Here is a 10,201-nt window from a genome sequence, read left to right on the forward strand (position 1 = left end):
TGGGCTCTGTGTCAGCTGTTGCCATGCCAATGAGTCATTTTCAACTCAGAGCAACTCTATGTACAACAGAATGAAACATGGCCTAGTTCTCTACCATCCTCACAATCGTTTTTAGGGTTAAACCCATTGCTGCAGCGCTGTGGTGATACATCCTGAAGGTCTTCCTCTTTCTTAGATCTGCTTGTTCTTCTGACAGGCCACAGGACCTCCAATAGTCCATGTTCTCCATTGGCACCAGAATTCAAATGCATCGATCCTTCTGCCACCTTCCTTCTTCATTGCCCAACTCTCACGTGCATGTGAGGCAACTGAAGTGCCTGCGTCTTCACAGCAACTTCTGTGCTTCTATCCTTTGAAGTCCATCTTAATACTTGAAAACACATCTTCCTCTTCCCCACGTGCCTGCCAGTTTCCTTTATTTTATTTGAAAGTTGTTTATTCCCCATGTGAATATGTTTTCTTGTGAGCTTTCTCTTATCTAAAAATCCTTGGCTAATTTTTCTTCAGCAAAATGTTTTCAGAATTTCAATTCCATTCAAAGTCTACCTTTATGAGTTTTTCCCTAAGAACTGTGATCTTCATTGATTTGCCATTTACTTTCCATACCAATGGTGCTTTTGCATTGTCTCATATAATCCTGTTCACGGAATAAATTGGCTGTGTGAACCCAGTGACTCCCTTTTCTCGGTCTCACATACTTCCCGACAATGAGACACCATTCTTCTCAGTAGCGCCTCAGAATAAAGCCCTGCTGAACTGCTTCCGTAAATAGTGCAGCCAAGGAAATTAGGGTGCAGTTCTTCTTAGTCACATAGAGTCCACACGAGTCAGAATCAACTCAATGGCACCTATTAACAATCATATATGATATTGTTTTATTCTCTGACTCAAATGTAAATCTTGCCTTGGGAACTATACTGTGATGACCTTTTAGGGCAGGAATAATCAGATATACATCTTTTGCATCTACTTTGTCTCTAAGATACCTTACATCTCTTTCAGCAGCCATCTGCTGACTGATATAGTCACTTACGCAAGCAGACCCCATCAACAAAATCTCTGCTCCTACTCAAGGTTCTTCTGAAAACCTATATCCCATGAGATGCCCTCTTCTCCCTGGGGTTCTCATGCAGTCTTGAATAGGTCCTATTCCTAGAAGATCGCTGCAAGAGTTCCAGGTACTCCTGCTGCTTCTTTGTGACATACACACTTTTTTTTTAATCCTCCTCACCAGCATGTTTTGTTACTGCTAGATGGTTTAAGCAAATCATTGACACTACCCCAAAATAAATGTGTCCTTTGGATGTTGAGTATTTGGCTTCCCTTTTGAGAATTTCATGTGGATACTGAATTACCTACCACATGGTGCCTGCTTTTCTCGCTGGAGTTTCTTAGGGGCCCAGTTAACTGTGATTCATTGGGTAGCATTTGGCAAGACTGGATGTGGCCATTCAAACAGATTTTCCACTCTGGACACATTGTCCTCTGTGTCACAAATGATTTAGGGGGAGATAAACTGTATTATATTTCCCTCACCTCCTTTTTATCTTCAAATATTCTATCTGCATTTGTGTTTTTGTTTTCCTTCAGAAATAAAGAAAAGAGCTACAGGATAGAATGGGGGAGGAAGAGTAAGAATATAATGACATTGTTAGTTTCTGCCAATGAGACATCCCTTTCTCTCAGTGCCTCTGGCCAAGAGGTTCCAATCAAATGCCCTTCCAAGCTTATGATTTCCTCCACCCCATCAGTCATGGGGAGCATGGCAGGGTAACACAGGATGCTGTTCTGCCCTGCAGATTAGACCTTCTGGTTTGAAAATTCTACTGCCCGATGTAAGGCAGAGAGGAAAAAGTGTGTTGGTGTGGATTTGCAGAGTGGAGAAAGTGAGAGGAGATTTTGCTTAAAAAGAAAACAAAACAGAAAAATACGCCAGCACTTCTATTGGTCTTCTCCCATCTCCTCCAGCAGGAGAAGACACCATCCTGCTGGAATTTAAACTTATAGGATAAAACCAAGACCTGTATCCTCTTGAATTAACCTAGTTTCCCTGAGTCCTGTAGAGACTGGCTTGAAACCCAGCCCTGGTCATAAAGTCTGGACATTTTTCTGGGAGCTCTGATCCTCGGAATAGGAACAAGCAAGGGGGGAAGGAAAGCACCTCCTTTATCATAGCAGAATTAGAGAGAAAACCAGCTCCCACTGACAGCTCAGCCCTACCTCATGCTCTCCTTTTGTTTGGGCAGCAGTCACGGGCCCATATGCTAAGCAGTGGAAGGTATTTTTCAGAAGCATTTGTCTCCTTGGGAAGCATCTAAGCTTGTTTTATTGGCAACTATAAAATCACCACTGGGTCTGTTGTGTTATTCTGCAGATGGCTTGCATGGGCGGCTTGTTTCTACTGGATGAAATCTCCCTTTGGGCTCAAGTTTGGATCTGAGAAATCCATACGCTACTAGTTTTTCCTTTCTTACAATAAGATTTTGGCTCTGCTTCCCTTGTAGACCTATCGTTCCTCTAAGTTCTGGAGGAGGAAGAGGGACCTGGGCAGGGTAGCAGCCCACTCAAGTAGCAATGATGCACGGGGACAACTCCTAAAGCTGCACCAGCCAAATTGGTCACTTCCAGTTTAGATGGACAGCAGGTGGTCTGGACGTTTCCTTCTTAACAGGAGAAACCAGTGTCCAATGGAGACTCAAAATAGCCCTACAGAATTTTACCTAAAGGCAGATGGCAGCACACATTATACTTGCACTTCATTTTTCTCCCTCTCCTTGTCCCTAAAACAACCACAGGGACATGTGCAATTCGTGCCAGAGACATTTGCGTGTGCCCATGAAAAGGCGGTCCCTTTAGTTACACACGCTACAGTTTTATCCCTTTAAATATAGACTGTAAAAGGTTTTTGGTTTTTTTAAAATAGATCATTCTAGTCTGTAAGGCAGGAAAGTTTTACAGTAATGTTCTAAGACTTTGGTTCCTTTAACGTCTTCAATTGTCGAAAAGAGACAACAGCAACTGCCCTTTCCCAGGGTCAAGGGAACAACAGAGCTGTGCTTCTTAAAAGGTGTTGGAGGAGAGTTTGCAGTGTTTGCAACATTGTTACAGGTAAGGGGGCTCTGGGAGAGTGTGTGAGATTTGGATCTGTCTTTCCATTTGGGATCACAGGGCATCTTTCAGGATGACGAGAGGGCTAAGGAATATAGGGTTTAAAATTCTTAGTAAAGGTTGTCATCTACTAAATGCCGTCGATGCTTATTGAGCTCGTCCGTCACTTTTTACATCTTGTACACCTTTCTCATAAAACCTTGTGTTCCAGAGACTACTACTTGCACCTGGTTAGAGAAGGGAACTTCCAGCAGACAGAAGTTAACTTTCCTTGGCCTCAGTGGGAGGTCATGAAGTAGCAGGGATATTAGAACCTGTGACCATAATCACCAAGTCATTCTGATTCTACACACCGCTTGTACCCAGTAGATGACCAGTCCACTGAGTCTTCCTCCCCAAGCTTCTCTAAGCTTCATCTTCCTCCTCTGTAAAAGTTGACCTGATTAGACCAGCAATTCATAGAAGAAATACCTGGGAGAATATTTTCAAATTGCTCAAAGATAGATCCCTCCCTGTGAAGATTCTGAGTTTTCAAATTTTAGTTAGTTGTGGCCTTGGAAGATGAAATATTGTGATACAGAGCTCCAGAAAGAAAATTGGAGTCGAAAGGCAAATACTGACCAAAAACATTCTTAACATTCTGCTTGCTGAGATTTTGAATTAATTCAGGTACAGAAGATAATCTCTGCCTTTGAAAGTTGTAAAGTACTCCTCCGTTCCGAGGGCAAGGAAGGGTCAAGCTACGACTACACGTTTTTTCGCTCCAGTATTTCTCCACCTGGCTGTCCTTTGAAAGTGACCTTGGGACTTTCAGATATTCAAATGGAGCTGTCTTGCTTTTTGTAGTTTAAACAATTCTCATGTCAGCAATGTGTTTGGCAGCAACCACCCCCTTCTTACATGGCAGTAATACAATACAGGCTTTTAAGCCACTCTTAACAGAATTACTCCCATGCTGCTTTCTTTCTTGATCTGTCTTTGCCCTGAGCTCATTTTTAGCACATATAAAAGGTTGTATGTTTTTTATTAGTATTCATCTGAATCAAGTATAAGTTGGGATCAAATTTCTCAATGTTAATAAGTGCCATATAAAATTTTCATGGCATTATAAAGGAAAATAATGAATAAGTTCTTCCCTATTCACCAACCAGTTTACCCTCTTTACAGATCAATGTGTCCATTCCAACTTAAAATTAGCAGGTAACACCTGCTAAAGTAGAACAGGCAACTGGCTGTATGTGTGTGTGTGTGCATGCACATGTGCACCTGTCTTTCTGTATCAAATATTTCATAGAAGCATCTAACAAACTGATCAGCAAGGTCTGGTGATCTACTTCTGAAAAATATCAGTCACTGAAAGCCCAGTGGATACATAATAAACACGAAATGTTTTGGGAATGGAGCAAGATGGCTCAGCATCTCATTCTGCTAAACCAATACCCATTAACAATAACATCCTCCAAGTAGCTTGTGGTCTAGTATCAAGCACTTTCAGGAAACCAAAACCTGTAAAAGGTTACCTTTTTAAAATCATCTTTTGCAAAAAGGATAAAGACACCCCTTGAATATATTGCAACATTCTCCTAAAACCTGTTGTTACAATGGATAGAGTGCCTGACCATGTCCCAATCGCATGTTTTAATATAGGTTATTTCACAGTAATCTTTTGACTTCTCAGATGAAGAATCTGATCTTATAGACATTAAGCAACCTGTCCCAGGTCATTATACTGGAAATAATGAAATCAAGATTTAATTACAGGTAAAACTGATTATATATCTCTAACATTATTAGCAAAATTTTTAAGCTAGGTACATTGAACAATGAATCATAGGTTTAAAGACCCATTAGAACTGAATAGTTTTTATTTATCTGGGCACAAAGAAAGCACAGGAGTATCCTTTGGCTTTTGTAAAAAGTCAAGTGGCTCATCCAGAAAGTTGGGAGCCATGGGAGAACAGCAGGGAAAACCCAGAAGGGAGAAATCTGGAGAGAAACTCAAAAGAGAGGCTGGAGATAACAGAAGCAGTGGTGGAAAGTCAAAGGAGCTTGCCAGGCTGAAGGAGGGAGAAGGATGTTCGCTACAGGGGAAGAGAAGCGAAGGCAGCCCGGTAACAAGCTGTGTAAACCTCTGTCGGCCCCCAGGACACCGGGATGCCACATTACAGGCACATCCATCACTGGACACTCAACAGGGAGCAGAGGCTCTGGAGTGCTAAGTGCAAAGGACTAGTCGGGTCCTGCTTTTTCCCTGAGCCTTTGAGAGCACAGCACCTTGTTTTCACCCAATTCCGCTCCGTGCTCGTCAACATGGATGATGGGAAGGTTTGATGGGGGGTGAGGCGCAGTCACTGGTTCTTCCACGGCAGAAAACTAAGCTCTGCTATCATAGAATATACATTTATAACTTAAAGTATGCAACCATGCTGCAGTGTGAAATCTATGACCAAATACGTATAAGAAAATGGCTAAAATTACAGATTATTCCTCCATGGAAATCAAATCTAATTCTATCTTTGAGGAAATTCAGGAATTTTACAAGGCATATACTTGACTCTCAACAGATGAGAGAGAAATACGAGTAGCGATAACTGAAAAGAATCCCAGGAACGAACAGCAAGAGGCAGGCGGAGGGGAGAAGGATGTATATGGTGGGTTTTTCAGAGGGAAGATTTCTAGACGCAGCTAACACTTCAGCAGTTCAAATAGTTGATTAAGCCAAGCTATTTTGTTTTAAATAGTCTAATAGAACCCCAGTCAATCTTATATAAACCCGAAGCTTTTGTTTAAACGTTAAGTGATTTGGAGTTATTATTAACCCTGAACTTTCTATTAAGCCAAGAAACTAACAGAGTGAGTTAGTGCATACGCTTCTGACAAAGCCATGGCTCTCTTGTTACATTCAATGAGCGATCCTTTCAGAAAGGCAGATTTATGCATGGTCGCAGAAGTAGTTTCTAAAATGGGGCCGAGATACTTCCATGCACTTTTTAGACACCTCTGTATCTGTCCTGACAGAAGCAGGGAAGTGCTGTGGTTATATGTTGGGTTGCTCACTGTAAGGTCACTGTTCAACCCTTTCAGCCTTCTCCCCAGGAGAAAGATGAGCATGTTGCTCTCAGCAAGCTTTGGAGCCTGAATATTTTTCATTTAACCACAGGATCAGTATATCTTTAATAACATTTTTATTATGAATTAGGTGGGGGTAGACATTTCATATCATCATTTTTGTATTTAACAGTTTAAACAACATATCAAAACTTCCAGTAGCTTAACTACCTTTCACTCATTTACCCTCAATTACCCTCCTTTCATTTTACTCTCATAAAATATTGTCTTCCTCTGTATCCTCTCTAGCTTATTGCTTGCCTTTTTCAACATTACTTTTCCTCTCCTCACAAGCAACCAAGTCTGTTTCTTTGGGTATGAAAACCTTTAACTTGAATTTTTTCTTTTAGAACAATGGTCCCATAGAGTATTTGTTGAGATTGATTAACTTCATTTAGAATAATGTCTTCCAAATACATTCATAGCATAAGGTGTTCCACAGTTTTATCATTATCCTTTAAGGATCCAAACTACTCTACAAGGGAGAACAAACAACCCCCCTCCAAAAAAAACAAAACAAAACAAAAAACAAAAGTAGCACCGCTAGATGGAGCTTTCATAGAATACACCCCCAAAATCCTCCCCAACTCCTCCCTCTCCCTGTCCCCAGCTAAGAGACTCCTAGGAGTTAGCGTACCCAGTGGCATCACCTGGGAAGGTTCTCTCTGGACACAGTGAATTGTTTTGTAAACGCAGAAGATTTGCGCAAACCCTGTTGTTTGTGATGGTCGATTCATAGTGTGTGGCTGCGAAATTGTGTTTCCTGCTTGGGAAAATTGTTGCAGAAACTGTTGCAACGTTGAACACAGCTCACAAGGACAGCACTATGGGAAAGACTCATGTGTACAAGTGGTTTTCCTCATTTCAAAAAAAGGTAAAATGGCTCTGGTCCAGCCAGCCATGATGCTTAAAGGAAGGGCAAGGGCAAGAAGGTGGCCCCGGTGCTGGCTGTCATAAAGAAACAGGAGGCCAAGAAGGTGGTAAGCTCCCTGTTCAAGAAGTGACCCAAGAACTTCAATATCGGCCAGGACGTCTATCCCCAGAGGACCTCACCCGCTTCATCCAGTGGCCCCACTGCATGTGGCTACAGCGCCAGCGCACCATCCTGTACAAGCAGCTGAAGGTGCCGCCTGCCGTCAACCAGTTCCCCAAGGCCTTCAACTGGCAGACAGCCACCCAGCTGCTGAAGCTGGCCCACAAGTACTGGCAGAGATGAAGCAGGATTAGAAGCAGAGGCTGCTGGCCCAGAACGAAAAGAAGGCTGTTGGCAAAGGGGGCATCCCTGCCAAGATGCCTTCTGTCCTGCGAGCGGAGGTCAGCCCCATCACCACTCTGGTGGAGAACAAGAAGGCTCAGCTGGTGGTGATTGCACACGACGTGGACCCCATTGAACTGGTGGTCTTCATGCTGGCGTTGTGCCATAAAATGGGGTCCCCTACTGCATCATCAAGAGCATGGCCTGCAGGGGCACCTGGTGCACAGGAAGACCTGCACCACTGTCGCCTCACACAGGTGATCTCGGAAGACAAAGGAGCCCAGGCTAAGCTGATGGAAGCCCTCAAGACCAACCGTAATGACAGGTTTAACCAGATCCACTGCCACCTGGGTGACAACATGCTGGGCCCCAAGTCAGTGGCCCAAATCGCCGAGCTAAGAAAAGGTCCAGGCCAAAGAACTCACCAGAAAAACTTCCCTCTAGACATCCATCAATTTGCTGAATAGACAAAATATGGGCAACGTTCCTGCACCTGTGCTCGAAGACTGACCAAGGACGACTGAAGGAATGAGGATGCTATCTGGACTATCTGGAGCTCGGTTTAGCAAATGTTAGCAGAAGATTTGGGAAGGAGAAGGGTCACTGAAAAATGTGTGCCTCGGGTTCTGACTGGCTGGGAAAAGGAGCTTCCAGTGGAAACGTGCTGTGCTCTCAAAGAACAGCTCTGAAGCGACCCAGACGTTTTCCCAAATGTCATTACTGGTGACGAGACATGGTGCTGTTCTTAGGACCCTGAAAGCACACGTCAGTCAATCACTGCAAGATGCCATCTTCACTTTGCCCCCCAAAAGCTTGTCAAGTAAAATCAAAGATCAAGCTGATGCTCATTTGTTTTTTGTTTTGTTTTGAGTGTGAGGGGGATAGTGCATTTGGAGTTTGTTCTACTGGGTCAAACTGTTAATCAAGCTTTCTATTTAAAGGTTCTGAAAAGATTGCATAACAGTGTGTGACAAAAAGGCCTGAGTTGTGGCAGACAGTGGATTGTTTTTTTGCCACCAGGACAGTGCACTTGTTCATACAACCATCTCAGTGAAACTGTTTGGGGCAAAAAACATGGTTCCTTGTCCCACATACCTTACTCACCTGACCTAGCTCCATACAAATTCTCTCTGTTTTCATGAATGCAGAGGGCCATGAAAGAACATTGATTTGACAATGCAGAAGAGGTGAAGAAAAATACAAGGTGAAGAAAAATACAAACAGATGAGTTCGAAAATGTTTCCAAGAATGGAATTTAAGATTTGACAAATATATAAGTGTAATGGAGAGTACTTTGAAGGTGATAAAGTTGTTTGTGAAAAAAAATGTAAATAGGTCTGCTTGGACCTGGCTCCTGAAGTTATGAATGAGAGTCTCTGCTCTTATGGCGGCCTAGTCCATTACTCATTGGGCTGCTAAACCCAGGGTCAGCAGTTCAAGACCACCACTAATCTGCAAGAGAAAGATGGGACTTTCTACTCCTGTGACCATTGATGGCCTCGGAGACTCACAAGGGCAGTTCTACACTGTCCTCTAGTCTAGGACACTGGCTCCATGAGTTTGAATGAACTTGATGAGATGAGCCACTTATCGCAGACACCACGCCCGGTTTCCAAAAGAAGAGACAAGAACCCCTCCATCTGGAAGGATCCCTAGCAGGCCTGGACCTGGAGGACCAGACCATGGATGCCATCCCCGTGGACTCCAATGAGCTGTCATGCCCTTCACCCCCACTTGACAGAGATCTTATTGCCCATGAAGTCAGGGTTAAGCAGAGAGCATAGAAGACATCTGCATCTGCTGTGGGAGCTTCCAGGTCTGGACAGAACACCCTCACTTAGAGGGAGCCATGTGTGCTTCCTGTATGAACAAGTTCCTGGACTCCCTCTTCTTGTACGACAATGCTGGGTACCAGTCCTACCGCTCCATCTACTGCTCAGGCGAGACGCTGCTCATCTGCGAAAACCCTGGCTGCACCCGCTGCGACGGTTTCCAGTGTGTGGATACGCTGGTCAGCCCGGGACTCGGAGAACGTTCAGACCATGAGTAACTGGGTGTGCTGCCTGGGCCTGCCCTTCCCAAGCAGAAAATGGCGGGGTCGCCTGAAGGCTTTCTATGACCAGGAGACGAAACGGGAGAGTCCTTTTGAAATGTGTAAGACAGTGCCTGCGTGGAAGAGAGAGCCAGTCCACTGTTTGGGTACATCCAGAAAGAGCTGTGAGCCTGGGCACCCGCCGCCCTGGTGGAGAGCTGCTTCGTCCCTCTGCGAGAATATTTTAAGTATCTTCAACTGCGCTCCTTTCCCTCCATAAATACTCTGAGAAAACCCAAGAGCAAAGATGGCATTCTTTATAGGGTCCCCCACCCCGTCTTTGGAGGATTACTTTATCTGCTGGAGTTTTGCTTTCTCGAGGTGCCTACAGCTCTGCCTTTCCTCTGGTGCCTGGAAAGCAGGGTCCCCACTCCCCGTCACCCTCATGCATGTGTGCGTCGCGGGGACAAAGGTCCCGCTGTTCGAAAGCACATTGTTCTTTCCCCAAATCTCTCTCTGTTTAATTAATGTAGCAAGGATACAAAAAATGTGTATTTGACAAAACAATTCTGATTTTATTGGGGGAGGGTACTCCCTTGTATTGTGTGTGGGTACCATCATTTATCTCTTCCTTCTTCCACAGATGGGCCTTAGGGTTGTTTCTAAATTTTGTTTTTTATGTGTCTAAGAAAGAGCTT

The 10,201-nt window shown here is 43.9% G+C and overlaps 1 pseudogene; it reads left to right on the forward strand.

The window, feature by feature from the left end:
- The window catches only part of LOC142440208 (large ribosomal subunit protein eL8-like), a 74,183-nt pseudogene extending 65,446 nt beyond the window's left edge, over positions 1-8,737 (forward strand).
- The last annotated feature ends 1,464 nt before the right edge of the window (positions 8,738-10,201 follow it).

Source organism: Tenrec ecaudatus, chromosome 2 (genome assembly GCF_050624435.1).
Source record: "Tenrec ecaudatus isolate mTenEca1 chromosome 2, mTenEca1.hap1, whole genome shotgun sequence".
NCBI lineage: Eukaryota > Metazoa > Chordata > Mammalia > Afrosoricida > Tenrecidae > Tenrec > Tenrec ecaudatus.